This window comes from Cherax quadricarinatus, chromosome 8 (genome assembly GCF_038502225.1).
Source record: "Cherax quadricarinatus isolate ZL_2023a chromosome 8, ASM3850222v1, whole genome shotgun sequence".
NCBI classification, from domain to species: Eukaryota; Metazoa; Arthropoda; class Malacostraca; order Decapoda; family Parastacidae; genus Cherax; species Cherax quadricarinatus.
In genome coordinates, this window is record NC_091299.1 from 10,262,540 (window position 1) to 10,281,611 (window position 19,072).

Sequence of the window (19,072 nt, forward strand, 5' to 3'; positions counted from 1 at the left end):
CTTTACTTACTTACTTACTTACTACTTTACTTACTTTACTTACTTACTTTACTTACTACTTTACTTACTTTACTTACTCATTTACTTACTTTATTTACTTTACTTAGTTACTTTACTTACTTTACTTACTTTATTTACTTTATTTACTTTACTTACTTTACTTAGTTACTTACTTTACTTTCTTATTTACTTGCTTTACTTACTTTACTTAGTTACTTTACTTACCTTTTTAGTTACTTTACTTACTTTACTTATTTACTTACGTTACTTACTTTATTTACTTTACTTACTTTACTTACTTACTTTTTTACTTATTTACTTTGCTTACTTAATTTACTTACTTTAGTTATTTTACTTATTTATTTTGCTTACTTATTTTACTTACTTTACTTAGTTACTTACTACTTTACTTACTTTACTTACTCATTTACTTACTTTACTTACTTAGTTACTTTACTTACTTTACTTATTTACTTACTTTATTTACTTTACTTACTTTACTTAGTTACTTTACTTATTTACTTACTTTAATTAGTTACTTACTTATTTACTTACATTACTTACTTTTTGATGTTGGTGAGGGGCTCTTGATTTAGGGAATTGGATCTGTGCTCCAGTTCCCCAAATTAAGCCTGAATGCCTTCCACATCCCCCCCCCCCAGGCGCTGTATAATCCTCCGGGTTTAGCGCTTCCCCCTTGATTGTAATAATAATAATAATAAATTACTTACTTTACTTAGTTACTTACTTTTTTAGTCTGACTTTTTTGGGTTATCCTAGGTTCTCTACACATATGCTGCTATGTATGATAATTCTATGTAACTGTATTTGTGTATACCTGAATAAACTTACTTACTTACTTACTTACTTACTTACTTACTTTACTTAGCATACATCGGGAAGTTGAGGGTGGATACTGCGTGAGCTGTCAGTGGCCCTCATAAACCCAACAACAAGAACAACAGTTTATGCTGTTCTCAACAATCTCCATTACTTTGTGCTACACTTGTATACACACTTGTTATATACACATCTACACCAGGTCAAGCAGAGTGTGAGAGGCTGTGTAAGGTTTGTCATCTTCAGGTTATTGGATTGTGTTTTCCTAAGAGTTTGTTTAAAGTTTTAAATTTTGGTGTTTTATTTTATCACGTGTAGCCCCCCCCCCCAAGTAAGGTTGCTAGATGCCGGCCTGGGGCTCTTGATCTGAGGAATTGGAATTGTTCTCCATTTTCTTGAAGTGAGCTTGAATGCTTTCCATTCCCCGAGGCACTTTAGGACGGTTGTGGGTTTAGCGCTCCCTCATGAAAGCAATAAAACAAAAGTTTCACTTCTTATTCCCCAAGGAAGGTTCCTTGATGCCAGTGATGTTTTTTTTAATCATACTAATTAGATTTCTTTATTCTCATATACTAGTAATCATAATTTAATATTAAAATGGTATACAGTATGACAGGTTGGTAAGTAAGACACATATGCAACAGTTAGGTATCTTTATTCTGAAATGCTTCGCCTACACAGTAGACTTCTTCAGTCGAGTACAGAAAAGTTGGCAGAAGCAGTAGAGATGTGAAGATGATGTAATCGATCCATCCCGGTGGTCTGGTGGCTAAAGCTCCCGCTTCACACACGGAGGGCCCGGGTTCGATTCCCGGCGGGTGGAAATTCCGACACGTTTCCTTACACCTATTGTCCTGTTCACCTAGCAGCAAATAGGTACCTGGGTGTTAGTCGACTGGTGTGGGTCGCATCCTGGGGGACAAGATTAAGGACCCCAATGGAAATAAGTTAGACAGTCCTCGATGACGCACTGACTTTCTTGGGTTATCCTGGGTGGCTAACCCTCCGGGGTTAAAAATCCGAACGAAATCTTATCTTATCTCTTACCCTTGAAGACGTAGGTTAGAGGTGTTCAGTCCCTCAAGGGAGGTTCCTTGACGCTGGTGAGGGGCACTTGACCCAGGGAACTGGATTTGTGCTCAGGTTCCCTGAATTGAGCCTGAATATCTTCCATTCCCCTCCCCCACATGCGCTGTATAATCCTATGGGTTTAGCACTCCCCCATTATAATAATGATTTAGTGGTGTTCAGTCCCTCAGCTTGGAGAAGAGTTTTGTTCCATACTCTGAAACAATGTGAAGTTGAAAGGACAGTACGGAGACTTATATACTGCTAGAAGGAGAGGTGTAGTCCACTTGTAAAAGAAAGAATGTATTCAATGACAGGTTATATCTTTCTCAGATCCAACCATTCTCACTGAAAAAGTTGTCCATGGTGTTTTTGTTCTATAGTCTAAAGCAATGTTTCAGACTATGGAACAAAACTCTTTCTCCAGGCTGAGGGACTGACCACCTCAAAACTACGTCTTCAAGGGTGATGGACTGATTACATCATCTTCACATCTTTACTGCTTCTGCCAACTTTTCTGTACAAATATCCAGTCCTCCGTCAACACTGGATGACGAAATGTCAACTTTTTCGTACTCGACTGAAGAAGCCTACTGTGTAGATTAAATGTTTCAGAATAAAGATACCTAACTGTTGCATATGTCTTGCCAATCATAATTTAGTTTTAAGGATGCTCAAAATGCCGTGCATAATAAGGGGCTTTCTTCAAAATAGTCTATAAATGTTAATCACCCTAATTGTATAATATGGTGTACTCCACTTTACTTACTTAGTTTTCTTTGTTTTTGAGACTAAAGGGAAGTTCCCTTGAGGGACTATTGGCCCAGGCAGCTGAATTTGCCGTTTGTTCCTTGGATTGAACCTGATTGCCTCCCATTCCCACAGGCACTGTATGACCCTTATTAGTTTAGTGCTCCCTCATAAATAATAATAATGATAATAAGGCTATAGTTTACAACTGTTGATCAGAAGAGCTTAGAAATTAGTTTGTATTTTATAATACGTACATTCAATCTATACCATATACACCTCTTCTTCAAAGGTATCACCATGAAATAAGTAATAAATTCTTGTGGAAATTGTTGTTTTTGGAGATAGTTTAGTGCTTCGTTTTGATTATACTAATAATAATAATAATAATAATAATAATGACAATAATAATAAGTAGCAGAATATTACTTATTTTTTGGTTGCTCAACATGTTTGAGTGGATCAGCACTTACTATTGAACCATTTTGCATGCCTTGCTGAATGTTTTCCCGTATATATCACCAGCTATCTCTCTCTGCTCCAGCTAGTACTGTACATGTTTATGACTTTGAGATATTCCCTGTAATTCAAATGCTTTATTGGCTCTATGTGGGGTCAATGCCCCCACGGTGCAGTCTGTGACCAGGCCTCGTGGTGGATCAAAACTTGATCAACCAGGCTGTTACTGCTGGTTGCACGCAACCTGACGTGTGAACCACAGCCCAGCTAATCAGGTACAAACTTATGGCATTATTCTTGACCTAGTGTCACTTTACTACCCTACACTCTGTTGTTGATTGACACAACAGCTAGGGAATTGTTGTTAATAATATATAATGTCACGTACAGTATATATAGTGTGGTGACAGATAACTATAGTGTGAGCAGCTCTCAGCTACTTTGTATGACTGTGATAACTGTCATGTGACTGTGTAATAACAGTCACATGACTGTAACAACAGTCACATGACTGTAACAGCAGTCACATAACTGTAACAACAGTCACATGACTGTAACAACAGTCACATGACTGTAACAACAGTCACATGACTGTAACAACAGTCACATGACTGTAACAACAGTCACATGACTGTAACAACAGTCACATGACTGTAACAACAGTCACATGACTGTAACAACAGTCACATGACTGTAACAACAGTCACATGACTGTAACAACAGTCACATGACTGTAACAACAGTCACATGACTGTAACAACAGTCACATGACTGTAACAACAGTCACATGACTGTAACAACAGTCACATGACTGTAACAACAGTCACATGACTGTAACAACAGTCACATAACTGTAACAACATTCACAGAAAATACCCAGGACTCACCACATGGAGGTGCCTGCTCTATGAGCTCCTCTTTTTTTTTTTTTATCTTGCCTTCTATTCACTCACAAACTACTCTTCCCTTTGTCACACCTTGTGTCATTATGTACTGGAATGTGTTAACATTAATGAATACAGAGGCAACTCTCTCAGAAATGTTCAAAATATGTCAAATTATTTTATCCACAGTGGTATATTACAAACCATTCTGGAAAAATACCCTGACTTTGCTCACTCTAAATAAAGCTAATATTTGCATTAATAACTCATTGCAGTTGTGATTGGGTGTGGATGTATGAATGGTTTATTGCCTTTGTAACTTATTCAGCTTTCAGAACTTTGTGGCCCAATCTCTAATCTTCTTCACTACCGCCCACACCATGGGTATGGTGTTCGTAGTAAAGGTGCTAAACTGACTTGTAGATGCAGCAGGAGACTCAGTGGGCTTTTCTGTCTGGGTAACTTGAGGCAAGAAAGTAGATTCCATGGCCTTATCAATCAGTTCGCGAGACAGAATTCCTGGTTTTCTCTTCTGTCCGACAAATTTGTTTATCAGTCGTTTCACATAACAACGATGTTTGTGCTCTTTGGTGTTCTTTGCTGGGCGATGGACGGTATAGGGTGCTAAAGTATTATTGCGAGAACAAGTCTCTAGATTGATTTTATTAGGAAGCTCGTTCAACATTGACCTGACATTTAGGATTACTGTCTCGTCTGGATATTTTGACATGTAATTTTCAAAATCATGAATAAGTTCAACAGAGCTACCAAGTTTAGAACTCGTAACAAAATCCAAAAATGTTATAGCAAAGTATGCGCAATTATCAAAATTCTGGACTCCAAGCCTCATGTCAATAATTTGGTTTTCAACATTATGAAGTTTTTCATAACTATCAACAAATTGACATGGTCGTTCACCGTTGGAGTCAAAGTATATATGGATACCATCCCAATGACGATAAAAACCCACAGCATGATAACATTCAGCGAGACAATTGTAAAGCTGTATAAAATATCCATAACCTCTCTCCAATTTAACCTTATAGCTCTTTTCTTCAGCTAGAAAACACCTTTTACCAAGAGGACGAGGCGTTCCTTCCAATATTTTCTGCAAATCTTCCAGGTAGAGTGCACGTGTTTCTTCAGTGAGTATGTTTTGAAACTCCATTCCTGTGGTCTTTCAAACCAGAAAGACTTCTTGAACAATCACAAGAAAGGTGCTTATCTCAGTATTATGAAAAGCACTAGACCAGGATCTCTATAAACCAAACTGACAACTAGAAAATAGTGTTCACTTTGGAAGCTTAGCTTCAGTAAGAGAAAAATGTCTCCTATATAACTCTGAATAGTACACTTGTTACAAAAATGGGTCACCCTATTTTTTTATACAGACTACAGAAAATGGGTCTCCCTAACTGTTTTTCCTTCAAAACGAGAAATTTTCTTGCAGTTAGAGAAGGGATGTATAGATTATATGTAGATGAGTATGTATAAGGTAGGCAGTAGGAGTAGTATGTATATAAAGTAGGGATGTAGATGAGAATATATAAGGAAGGTATGTAGATGATTATTTATAAGGTAGGTAGGAACAGGAGTATGTATAAAGTAGGTATTGTGTGAGGAAGGTATGCAGATGAGTATGTGTAAGGTAGGTATGTAGGTGTAAATTAGGTATGTAGGTGTAGGTGTAAGGAAGGTATGTAGGTGAGTATTTGTAAGGAAGGTATGCAGATGAGTATGTGTAAGGTAGGTGTGCAGGTGAGTATATGTAATGTAGGTATGCAGATCAGTATGTGTAAGATAGGTATGTAGGTGAGTATTTGTAGGGTAGGTGTGCAGATGAACATGTGTAAGGTAGGTATGTAGGTGAGTGTGTGAATGGTAGATAAGAGAATGTGTATTATATAAGTTGGATAAGTGGATGAATGTGTATGGAATGGAAAAGAATACTTCATAGCTGTATAGAATAATGTAGTATTGTGTAGTATATTATTGTGTGGTGTAGTATAGTATTGTGTAGTATAGTATTGTGTAGTAGTCTAGTATTGTGTAGTATGGCATTGTGTAGTGCAGTATTGTGTAGCATAGTATTGTTGATGTAGTATTGTGTAGTGTAGTATTGTGTATTGTAGTATTGTGTAGTATAGGCTTGTGTAGTGTAGTATTGTGTAGTATAGTATTGTGTAGTATAGTATTGTGTAGTATAGTAATATGTAGCATGGTATTGTGAAGTGTAGTATTGTGTAGTAGTATTGTATTGTGTATTATGGTATTGTGTAGTGTAGTATTGTGTAGTGTAGTATTGTGTATACCTGGAGTATTCCTGGAGAGAGTTCCAAGGGTCAGTGCCTCTGCGGCCCAGTCTGTGACCAAGCCTCATGGTGGATCAGGGCCTGATCAACCAGGCTGTTACTGCTGGCCGCACGTAATCCAATGTACGAACCACAGCCCGGCTGGTCAGGTACTGACTTTAGGTTCCTGTCCAGTGTCTGCTTAAAGAGAGCCAGGGGTCTATTGGTAATCCCCCTGATGTATTCTGGGAGGCAGTTGAACAGTCTTGGGCCCCTGACACTTATTGTGTTGTCTCTTACAGTGCTAGTGGCACACCTGCTTTTCATTGGGGTATGTTGAACTGTCTGCAGTCTGTTGCCTTCATAGGGAGTGATTTTCGTGTGCTAGTTTGGTACTAGTCTCTTTAGGATTTTCCAGGTGTATATAATCATGTATCTCTCCCTCCTGCATTCTGGAGAGTACAGGTTTAGGAACTTCAAGTGTTCTCCGTAATTGAGGTGGTTTATCGCAGTTATGCGTGCCACGAAGGTTCTCTGTACAATTTCACCTGCCTTGAAAGGTGCTGTTAGTGTGTAGCAATATTCCAGCCTAGATAGAACAAGCGACCTGAAGAGTGTCATCATGGGCTTGGCATCCCTGGTTTTGAAGGTTCTCATTATCCATCCTGTCATTTTTCTAGCAGATGTGATTGATACACTGTTATGGTCCTTGAAGGTGAGTTCCTCTGACATGATCACCCTCAGGTCTTTGACATTAGTTTTTTGCTCTGTTGTGTGGTTGGAATTTGATTTATACTCCGATATAGTTTTAATTTCCTCATGTTTTCCATATCGGAGTAATTGAAATTCCTCATCATTGAAATTCATATTGTTTTCTGCAGCCCAATTAAAGACTTGGTTGATGTTTGCCTGGAGCCTTGCAGTGTCTTCATTGGGGGACACTCATGCAAATTCGGGTGTCATCTGCAAAGGAAGACACAGCGCTGTGGCTTATATCTCTGTCTATGTCTGATATGAGGATGAGGAACAAGATGGGGGCAAGTACTGTGACTTGTGGAACAGAGCTTTTCACTGAAGCTGCCTCAGAATTTACTCTGTTGACTACTACTCTTTGTGTTCTATTCATTAGGAAATTATAGATCCATCTACTGACTTTTCCTGTTATTCCTTTATCACTCATTTTGTGCGCTATTACACCATGGTCACAGTTGTCAAAGGCTTTTGCAAAGTCTTTGTATATTACATCTGCATTCTGTTTGTCTTCTAGTGCATCCAGGACCTTGTCATAGTGGTCCAGTAGTTTGGAAAGACAGGAGTGACCTAGTATAGTATAGTGTAGTATAGTATTGTGTAGTATAGTATTGTGTAGTATAGTACTGTGTAGTGTGGTATTGTGTAGTATGGTATTGTTAGTATGGTATTGTGTAGTATGTATAATATTGTGTAGTGTAGTATTATGTAGTATTGTGTAGTGTAGTATTGTGTAGTATAGTATTGTTTAGTGTAGTATTGTGTAGTATAGTATTGTGTAGTGTAGTATTGTGTTTTATAGTACACTGTAGTGTAGTATTGTGTTTTATAGTACACTGTAGTGTAGTATTGTGTAGTAGAATAGTATTGTGTAGTGTAGTATTGTGTGGTGTAGTATTGTGTAGTATAGTACTGTGTAGTGTGGTATTGTGTAGTATGGTATTGTTTAGTATAGTATTGTGTACTATGTAATATTGTGTAGTGTAATATTGTGTAGTATAGTATTGTGTAGTATAGTATTGTGTAGTATAGTGTTTTGTAGTATAGTATTATGTACTGTAATATTGTGTAGTATAATATTGTGTAATACAGTTTTGTGTAGTGTAGTATAGTATTGTGTAGTAAAGTATTGTTTAGTGTAGTATTGTGTAGTATGGTAATGTTTAGTATGGTATTTTGTAATATGTATAGTATTGCGTAGTGTAGTATTGTGTAGTATAGTATTGTGTAGTATAGTATTGTGTATTATAGTACTGTGTAGTGTAGTATTGTGTAGTAGTATAGTATTGTGTAGTATGGTATTGTGTAGTGTAGTATTGTGTAGTATAGTATTGTGTAGTATAGTATTTTGGAGTATAATATTGTGTAGTATAGTATTGTGTTGCATAGTATTGTGTAGTGTAGTATTGTGTAGTATAGTCTTGTGTAGTATAGTCTTGTGTAGTGTTGTGTAGTATAGTATTGTGTAGTATAGTACAGTGATACCTTGGGATATGAACTTAATTCATTCCAGAAGACTGAGTGCTGATAATGAATGAATTTGTTCCCATAAGGAATAAATACACTTACAAAAGTACTTACTATAATATTTATTATTTTTTTTTTATTATCACACCGGCCGATTCCCACCAAGGCAGGGTGGCCCGAAAAAGAAAAACTTTCACCATCATTCACTCCATCACTGTCTTGCCAGAAGGGTGCTTTACACTACAGTTTTTAAACTGCAACATTAACACCCCTCCTTCAGAGTGCAGGCACTGTACTTCCCATCTCCAGGACTCAAGTCCGGCCTGCCGGTTTCCCTGAATCCCTTCATAAATGTTACTTTGCTCACACTCCAACAGCACGTCAAGTATTAAAAACCATTTGTCTCCATTCACTCCTATCAAACACGCTCAAGCATGCCTGCTGGAAGTCCAAGCCCCTCGCACACAAAACCTCCTTTACCCCCTCCCTCCAACCCTTCCTAGGCCGACCCCTACCCCGCCTTCCTTCCACTACAGACTGATACACTCTTGAAGTCATTCTGTTTCGCTCCATTCTCTCTACATGTCCGAACCACCTCAACAACCCTTCCTCAGCCCTCTGGACAACAGTTTTGGTAATCCCGCACCTCCTCCTAACTTCCAAACTACGAATTCTCTGCATTATATTCACACCACACATTGCCCTCAGACATGACATCTCCACTGCCTCCAGCCTTCTCCTCGCTGCAACATTCATCACCCACGCTTCACACCCATATAAGAGCGTTGGTAAAACTATACTCTCATACATTCCCCTCTTTGCCTCCAAGGACAAAGTTCTTTGTCTCCACAGACTCCTAAGTGCACCACTCACTCTTTTTCCCTCATCAATTCTATGATTCACCTCATCTTTCATAGACCCATCCGCTGACACGTCCACTCCCAAATATCTGAATACGTTCACCTCCTCCATACTCTCTCCCTCCAATCTGATATTCAATCTTTCATCACCTAATCTTTTTGTTATCCTCATAACCTTACTCTTTCCTGTATTCACCTTTAATTTTCTTCTTTTGCACACCCTACCAAATTCATCCACCAATCTCTGCAACTTCTCTTCAGAATCTCCCAAGAGCACAGTGTCATCAGCAAAGAGCAGCTGTGACAACTCCCACTTTGTGTGTGATTCTTTATCTTTTAACTCCACGCCTCTTGCCAAGACCCTCGCATTTACTTCTCTTACAACCCCATCTATAAATATATTAAACAACCACGGTGACATCACACATCCTTGTCTAAGGCCTACTTTTACTGGGAAAAAATTTCCCTCTTTCCTACATACTCTAACTTGAGCCTCACTATCCTCGTAAAAACTCTTCACTGCTTTCAGTAACCTACCTCCTACACCATACACTTGCAACATCTGCCACATTGCCCCCCTATCCACCCTGTCATACGCCTTTTCCAAATCCATAAATGCCACAAAGACCTCTTTAGCCTTATCTAAATACTGTTCACTTATATGTTTCACTGTAAACACCTGGTCCACACACCCCCTACCTTTCCTAAAGCCTCCTTGTTCATCTGCTATCCTATTCTCCGTCTTACTCTTAATTCTTTCAATTATAACTCTACCATACACTTTACCAGGTACACTCAACAGACTTATCCCCCTATAATTTTTGCACTCTCTTTTATCCCCTTTGCCTTTATACAAAGGAACTATGCATGCTCTCTGCCAATCCCTAGGTACCTTACCCTCTTCCATACATTTATTAAATAATTGCACCAACCACTCCAAAACTATATCCCCACCTGCTTTTAACATTTCTATCTTTATCCCATCAATCCCGGCTGCCTTACCCCCTTTCATTTTACCTACTGCCTCACGAACTTCCCCCACACTCACAACTGGCTCTTCCTCACTCCTACAAGATGTTATTCCTCCTTGCCCTATACACGAAATCACAGCTTCCCTATCTTCATCAACATTTAACAATTCCTCAAAATATTCCTTCCATCTTCCCAATACCTCTAACTCTCCATTTAATAACTCTCCTCTCCTATTTTTAACTGACAAATCCATTTGTTCTCTAGGCTTTCTTAACTTGTTAATCTCACTCCAAAACTTTTTCTTATTTTCAACAAAATTTGTTGATAACATCTCACCCACTCTCTCATTTGCTCTCTTTTTACATTGCTTCACCACTCTCTTAACCTCTCTCTTTTTCTCCATATACTCTTCCCTCCTTGCATCACTTCTACTTTGTAAAAACTTCTCATATGCTAACTTTTTCTCCCTTACTACTCTCTTTACATCATCATTCCACCAATCGCTCCTCTTCCCTCCTGCACCCACTTTCCTGTAACCACAAACTTCTGCTGAACACTCTAACACTACATTTTTAAACCTACCCCATACCTCTTCGACCCCATTGCCTATGCTCTCATTAGCCCATCTATCCTCCAATAGCTGTTTATATCTTACCCTAACTGCCTCCTCTTTTAGTTTATAAACCTTTACCTCTCTCTTCCCTGATGCTTCTATTCTCCTTGTATCCCATCTACCTTTTACTCTCAGTGTAGCTACAACTAGAAAGTGATCTGATATATCTGTGGCCCCTCTATAAACATGTACATCCTGAAGTCTACTCAACAGTCTTTTATCTACCAATACATAATCCAACAAACTACTGTCATTTCGCCCTACATCATATCGTGTATACTTATTTATCCTCTTTTTCTTAAAATATGTATTACCTATAACTAAACCCCTTTCTATACAAAGTTCAATCAAAGGGCTCCCATTATCATTTACACCTGGCACCCCAAACTTACCTACCACACCCTCTCTAAAAGTTTCTCCTACTTTAGCATTCAAGTCCCCTACCACAATTACTCTCTCACTTGGTTCAAAGGCTCCTATACATTCACTTAACATCTCCCAAAATCTCTCTCTCTCCTCTGCATTCCTCTCTTCTCCAGGTGCATACACGCTTATTATGACCCACTTCTCGCATCCAACCTTTACTTTAATCCACATAATTCTTGAATTTACACATTCATATTCTCTTTTCTCCTTCCATAACTGATCATTTAACATTACTGCTACCCCTTCCTTTGCTCTAACTCTCTCAGATACTCCAGATTTAATCCCATTTATTTCCCCCCACTGAAACTCTCCTACCCCCTTCAGCTTTGTTTCGCTTAGGGCCAGGACATCCAACTTCTTTTCATTCATAACATCAGCAATCATCTGTTTCTTGTCATCCGCACTACATCCACGCACATTTAAGCAACCCAGTTTTATAAAGTTTTTCTTCTTCTCTTTTTTAGTAATTGTATACAGGAGAAGGGGTTACTAGCCCATTGCTCCCGGCATTTTAGTCGCCTCATACGACACGCATGGCTTACGGAGGAAAGATTCTTTTCCACTTCCCCATGGACAATAGAAGAAATAAAAAAGAACAAGAGCTATTTAGAAAAAGGAGAAAAAACCTAGATGTATGTATATATATATATGCATGTGCGTGTCTGTGAAGTGTGACCAAAGTGTTAGTAGGAGTAGCAAGATATCCCTGTTATCTTAGCGTGTTTATGAGACAGAAAAAGAAACCAGCAATCCTACCATCATGCAAAACAATTACAGGTTTTTGTTTCACAGTCATCTGGCAGGACGGTAGTACTTCCCTGGGTGGTTGCTGTCTACCAACCTACTACCTATAATACACTTACATAATTGTTCAAGTTTTGAGCTGTTTGTATCCCGAGGTACCACTGTAATGTGTAGCTTGGTATTGTGTAGTGTAGTATTGTGTAATAGTATTGTACTGTGTAGTATGGTATTGTGTAGTGTAGTATTGTGTAGTGTAGTATTGTGTAGTATAGTATTGTGTAGTGTAGTATTGTGTAGTGTAGTATTGTGTAGTATGTTATTGTGTAGTGTAGTATTGTGTAGTATAGTATTGTGTAAAAAAAAAAAGGCACAATACCGTGACTGGAACGATACACAAATAATCCACTCAGATACAGGTTTTGCCTTTTCCGTTTACCGCAAGCCTATGCACAGTGCCATGTACATTCACTACTTTTCTTATCATGCTTCCTCTGTTAAGAAAAGTGTTCTTATCTCCCTCTTTCTCCGTGCTCTCCACATTTGTGATCTTCAGTTCCTTCAATCAGAAATTTCCACTCTTCATAATTCATATTCACCATCTTGGCTACCCTTCCCATTTCATAGACTCTGCCTTCTCACATGCCAAACGTAATTTCTTCTCTTCGAAACTCTCTACTCCTGGGAACTCTTCTGTCCTCTGCCTTCCCTACATTTCTGGTCTTTCTAGTCTCAGCAACTCTCTCCATTCCTTAGACATTAAACTTACTTTTCGCCAGACTAACACTCTTCGCACTAATCTCATTCATGCCTCTCCTCCTTCTACAGATGCTCCTGGTGTCCACTATATTTCTTGTTTCTCCTGTCCTCTTCAGTACTTTGGAGAAACTGGCTGATCTCTTTCAGACAGACTTAGGGAGCACAAAAGCAGTGTTAGGCTTGCAGACATTAACAATGCTCTTTTCTGTCATGTCAGAGATCACAGCCATCCTATTGACTGGTGTTCTGCTAAAACTGTCTTCCCTACTTCCAACTTCAACAGTCGCCATCTGGTTGAATCCTCCCTAATACCCAACTTTCCTTGTATGAATCTTAGTCCTGGCTTCGTCTCTGTAGATGCCTTCCTTTCCCACTACATTGTTAACCCTTTGAGGGTTTCGGACGTACTAGTACGTCTTACGCGCAGGGGTTTTTGACGTACTAGTACGCATAAATTCTAGCGCCGTCAAATCTCGCGGGAAAAGGCTGGTAGGCCTCCATATGAAAGAATGGGTCTATGTGGTCAGTGTGCACAGTATAAAAAAAATCCTGCAGCACACAGTGCATAATGAGAAAAAAAAAACTTTCACCGTTTTTTTGGCATAAAACAGCGACTTTGCACTGCATTTTTGTATGGTATTTATTGTTGTATTCTAGTTTTCTTGGTCTCATTTTATAGAATGGAATGCATGTCACAGAAATTGAGATGATTTTCACTGGTTTTACAATGAAAAGTACCTTGAAATTGAGCTCAAATTAGCAGAAATGTTCGATTTTTACCAAAGTTCAAAAGTAAACAAATCATGCCAAACGTCCAATACACGTCAACTGGTGAGTCTAACATTCTTTTGCAAGTGCGCCAATATGATTTATACCATTTTTTACACTAATGCATTAGTCTGCATAACAGTAAATCTTCTATTTTTCGTGAGAATAAAAATTCAAAGTGGAAACCAAAAGAATGTAAGAGGGGCCTTGAGACGTGACTAATGAACAGAAGAAATGTCATTTTAGTGCCAGGAATGTATTTCTTGTTTGTTCTGGACCCTATTCGGAAATTGGCATTTTTTGAAATTTGTGTGAAATTGGCAAAATTGCTAAATTCTGACCACTGTATTGGATAGTTGAAAATGGTAAATGGGTGGTTTCTTGCACTCATTCAATAGAAAAAATGTAGTTCTAGCGAAATATTCATGTTTTTTTGTCGACTAGTACAGAGGAATTGGCCGAAAATGGGGCTCAAATTGGGCAAAATCGCCGATGCGTAAACATCGCCGAGACCGCTAACTTCGCGAGAGCATAATTCCGTAAGTTTTCCATCAAATCTCATAATTTTGGTGTCATTATGATCGGGAAAAGATTCTCTATCTTTTCATAAGAATTTTTTTTTTTTTTTTTAAATTTGGCCGACCCTGAGAACGAGTTTCTGAGAGGGCCTGTCGACCCTCAAAGGGTTAAATGCTCCAAACTTCAGAACACCCTTGACTTAACCTGATTCCTCCTTTTTCTTCTCTCTTTTCCCCTTTCCTCTTTCCTTTTTCTCCTTTGGGTTGTCTTTCTCCTGCCTTGTGTATTTGCTCCTTCATTATTTATTTATTATTCCCCTCTCTGTGTTCTTGCTCTTACCCTTTGTGGGCACCTAGCTCCCTTGCAGTGCTCCTCTTTCTTAGTATTTGACTGGCTGCTGCTGCTCCTTATTACCTTCCCCCCCCCCCCACCTACTACTACTACCACCTACTACTACCACCTACTACTACTACCACCTACTACTACTACCTACTACTACTACCTACTACTACTACCTACTACTACTAACTACTACTACTAACTACTATTACTACTACTAACTACTATTACTACTACTTCCACCACCACCACCTGCCTTTATATACCCCTCCTCTCCTTTTCGTTTGTATGACTTTGTAAATGGTCCAAGTTGGACTGAAACATCCTAAGCTCCTCTCTTCTGTGTGTGGGTTATTTGTGTATAGTATTGTGTAGTATAGTATTGTGTAGTGTAGTATTGTGTAGTATGGTATTGTCTAGTGTAGTGTACTGTGTAGTGTAGTATTGTGTAGTATAGTATTGTGTAGTGTAGTATTGTGTAGTATTGTGTAGTGTAGTATTGTGTAGTATGGTATTGTGTAGTGTAGTATAGTATTGTGTAGTGTAGTATTGTGTAGTATGGTATTGTGTAGTGTACTATTGTGTAGTATAGTATTGTATAGTGTAGTATTGTGTAGTATAGTATTGTATAGTGTAGTATTGTGTAGTGTAGTATTGTGTAGTATGGTATTGTGTAGTGTAGTATAGTATTGTGTAGTGTAGTATTGTGTAGTATGGTATTGTGTAGTGTACTATTGTGTAGTATAGTATTGTATAGTGTAGTATTGTGTAGTGTAGTATTGTGTAGTATGGTATTGTGTAGTGTAGTATAGTATTGTGTAGTGTAGTACGTATTGTATAGTATGGTATTGTGTAGTGTACTATTGTGTAGTATAGTATTGTATAGTATAGTATTGTGTTGTGTAGTACGGTGTCATGTAGTACAGTATTGTGTTGTGTAGGATAGTATTGTGTAGTATAGAACTGTGTAGTATAGTATTGTGTTGTATAGCATTTTGTATTATAGTATTATGTAGTATAGTATTGTGTAGTATAGTATTCTGTAGTATAGTATTGTGTAGTATAGTACTGTGTAATGTAGTATTGTGTAGTAGTATAGTATTGTGTAGTATAGTATTGTGTTGTATAGCATTTTGTATTATAGTATTATGTAGTATAGTATTGTGTAGTATAGTATTCTGTAGTATAGTATTGTGTAGTATAGTACTGTGTAATGTAGTATTGTGTAGTAGTATAGTATTGTGTAGTATGGTATTGCATAGTGTAGTATTGTGTAGTATAGTATTTTGGAGTATAATATTGTGTAGTATAGTATTGTGTTGCGCATAGTATTGTGTAGTGTAGTATTGTGTAGTATAGTCTTGTGTAGTATAGTCTTGTGTAGTATAGTCTTGTGTTGTGTAGTATAGTACAGTGATACCTTGGGATATGAACTTAATTCGTTCGAGAAGACTGAGTGCTGATAACGAACGAATTTGTTCCCATTAGGAATAAATACACTTACAAAAGTACTTACAATAATACACTTACATAATTATTCAAGTTTTGAGCTGTTTGCATCCCGAGGTACCACTGTAATGTGTAGCTTGGTATTGTGTAGTGTAGTATTGTGTAATAGTATTGTATTGTGTAGTATGGTATTGTGTAGTGTGTGATGTAGTCCAGCTGGGCTTGTGAGGTCTCTGGGGAGACCTAATTTAACCAATTATATGGTCACACCTTGCCTTGGCAAACGTCTGTAGCCACGCCCACGTCTGAGGTCTTTTGTTCTTGACGCCTCAGACCTAGGCGTCAGGTCGTACACGTGGTTGTGGAGGGTGCTTGGACCACCATAAAAGCCCAAGGAAGAGCATGATCATGAGATTGGAGCGGAGCTGCTGCTGGGGCGCAGAGCTCCTGAGCAGAAGATTCGGGCAGAGCTCTGGCCTGGGTGCAGAGCTCTGAGCAGAGACATTTCGAGAGGAGCTGCTGCTGGGGTGCAGGGCTCGGGAGAAGGCTGCTGAAGTCTCTGGACGAGACTGTTGGAGGCATTGGGCAGAGTACTGGCTTGGCGCAGTACTCGTGCTGTGTAGGTCTTGGGACCTGTGGCTTAGTTCCTGTAGTGAACTGTCCTCTGTGCTATATTGTAAGTTACATTCATTTTGGTCAAGTTGATTGTGTTCCCTGTCTCACTGCTTATGTGTACCACCCCATTTATCTAAACCACAATAATGTTCTGTTCCCAAATATATTATGGTACAAAGACGTAATAATAAACTGTGTTTGAGTAGAATAGTAATATTCACTGTCCCCGTTATTTTCTCCATTTATTTATGTTTAGTTAAAGTAGTGAGAGGGTGAGCAGTGTGGAGTGGTGGGTAGAGTATTGTGTAGTGTAGTATTATGTAGTGTAGTATTATGTAGTGTAGTATTATGTAGTGTAGTATTGTGTAGTGTAGTATTGTGTAGTGTAGTGTTGTGTAGTGTAGTATTGTGTAGTGTAGTATTGTGTAGTGTAGTATTGTGTAGTGTAGTATTGTGTAGTATATTATTGTGTAGTGTAGTATTGTGTAGTATAGTATTGTGTAAAAAAAAAAAGGCACAATACCATGACTGGAATGATACACAAATAATCCACTCAGATACAGGTTTTGCCTTTTCCGTTTTCCGCAAGCCTATGCACAGTGCCATGTACATTCACTACTTTTCTTATCATGCTTCCTCTGTTAAGAAAAGTGTTCTTATCTCCCTCTTTCTCCGTGCTCTCCACATTTGTGACCTTCAGTTCCTTCAATCAGAAATTTCCACTCTTCATAATTCATATTCACCATCTTGGCTACCCTTCCCATTTCATAGACTCTGCCTTCTCACATGCCAAACGTAATTTCTTCTCTTCCAAACTCTCTACTCCTGGGAACTCTTCTGTCCTCTGCCTTCCCTACATTTCTGGTCTTTCTAGTCTCAACAACTCTCTCCATTCCTTAGACATCAAACTTACTTTTCGCCAGACTAACACCCTTCGCACTAATCTCATTCATACCTCTCCTCCCTCTACAGATGCTCCTGGTGTCTACTATATTTCTTGTTTCTCCTGACATCTTCAGTACTTTGGAGAAACTGGCTGATTTCTTTCAGACAGACTTAGGGAGCACAAAAGCAGTGTTAGGCTTGCAGACATTAACAATGCTCTTTTCTGTCATGTCAGAGATCACAGCCATCCTATTGACTGGTGTTCTGCTAAAACTGTCTTCCCTACTTCCAACTTCAACAGTCGCCATCTGGTTGAATCCTCCCTAATACCCAGCTTTCCTTGTATGAAACTTAGTCCTGGCTTCGTCTCTGTAGATGCCTTCCTTTCCCACTACATTGTTAAATGCTCCGAACTTCAGAACACCCTTGACTTAACCTGATTCCTCCTTTTTCTTCTCTCTTTTCCCATTTCCTCTTTCCTTTTTCTCCTTTGGGTTGTCTTTCTCCTGCCTTGTGTATTTGCTCCTTCATTATTTATTTATTATTCCCCTCTCTGTGTTCTTGCCCTTACCCTTTGTGGGCACCTAGCTCCCTTGCAGTGCTCCTCTTTCTTTGTATTTGACTGGCTCCTCCTCCTCCTTATTACCTTCCCCACCACCACCACCTACTACTACTGCCGCCGCCGCCGCCGCCACCGCCACCCCCCCCCACCCCCACCACCCCCACCACCCCCACCACCCCCACCACCCCCACCACCCCCACCACCCCCACCACCCCCACCACCCCCACCACCCCCACCACCTGCCTTTATATAAGAACATAAGAACGAAGGAACACTGCAGCAGGCCTACTGGCCCATGCGAGGCAGGTCCAAGTCTCCTACCGGCTTAAGCCAATGAACCCAACCTAGTCAGGTCAGGTCACCTTGACTTAAGGGAGGAACACGGCAACCGTCCAGGTAGCACAAGCTAATCAGGTCCAACTCACACCCTCCCACACCCACTCATGTATTTATCCAACCTATTTTTAAAGCTACACAACGTTCTGGCTTCTATAACTGTACTTGGGAGTTTGTTCCACTCATCCACAACTCTATTACCAAACCAGTACTTTCCTATATCCTTCCTGAATCTGAATTTTTCTAACTTAAAACCATTGCTGCGAGTCCTGTCTAGGCTAGATATTTTCAGCACACTATTTACATCCCCTTTATTTATTCCTGTCTTCCATTTATACACCTCAATCATATCCTCCCTAATTCTACGTCTTTCTAGAGAGTGCAGATTCAGGGCCCTTAGTCTATCCTCATAGGGAAGGTTTCTGATACATGGGATCAACTTTGTCATCCTACTTTGTACATTTTCCAGAGAATTTATATCCATTCTGTAATACGGTGACCAAAACTGTGCAGCATAATCTAAATGAGGCCTAACCAAGGATGTATAGAGTTGAAGAACAACCTGAGGACTCCTATTATTTATGCTTCTTGATATAAAGCCAAGGATTCTATTAGCTTTATTGTGAACACTTATGCACTGTTGTCTTGGTTTCAGATTACTGCTAACCAGAACTCCTAAATCCTCTCCTTTTCGTTTGTATGACTTTGTAAATGGTTCA

At 39.0% G+C, this 19,072-nt stretch overlaps 1 protein-coding gene across 1 annotated transcript in view; it reads left to right on the forward strand.

The window, feature by feature from the left end:
• Nucleotides 1-895: 895 nt before the first annotated feature.
• LOC138852432 (uncharacterized) overlaps nt 896-19,072 on the forward strand; it is a 41,769-nt gene continuing 23,592 nt past the window's right edge. Inside the window, exon 1 of the mRNA XM_070083086.1 lies at nt 896-1,071. The gene's annotated coding sequence lies outside the window, so the exon portion shown is untranslated. The remainder of the gene's footprint in view (nt 1,072-19,072) is intronic.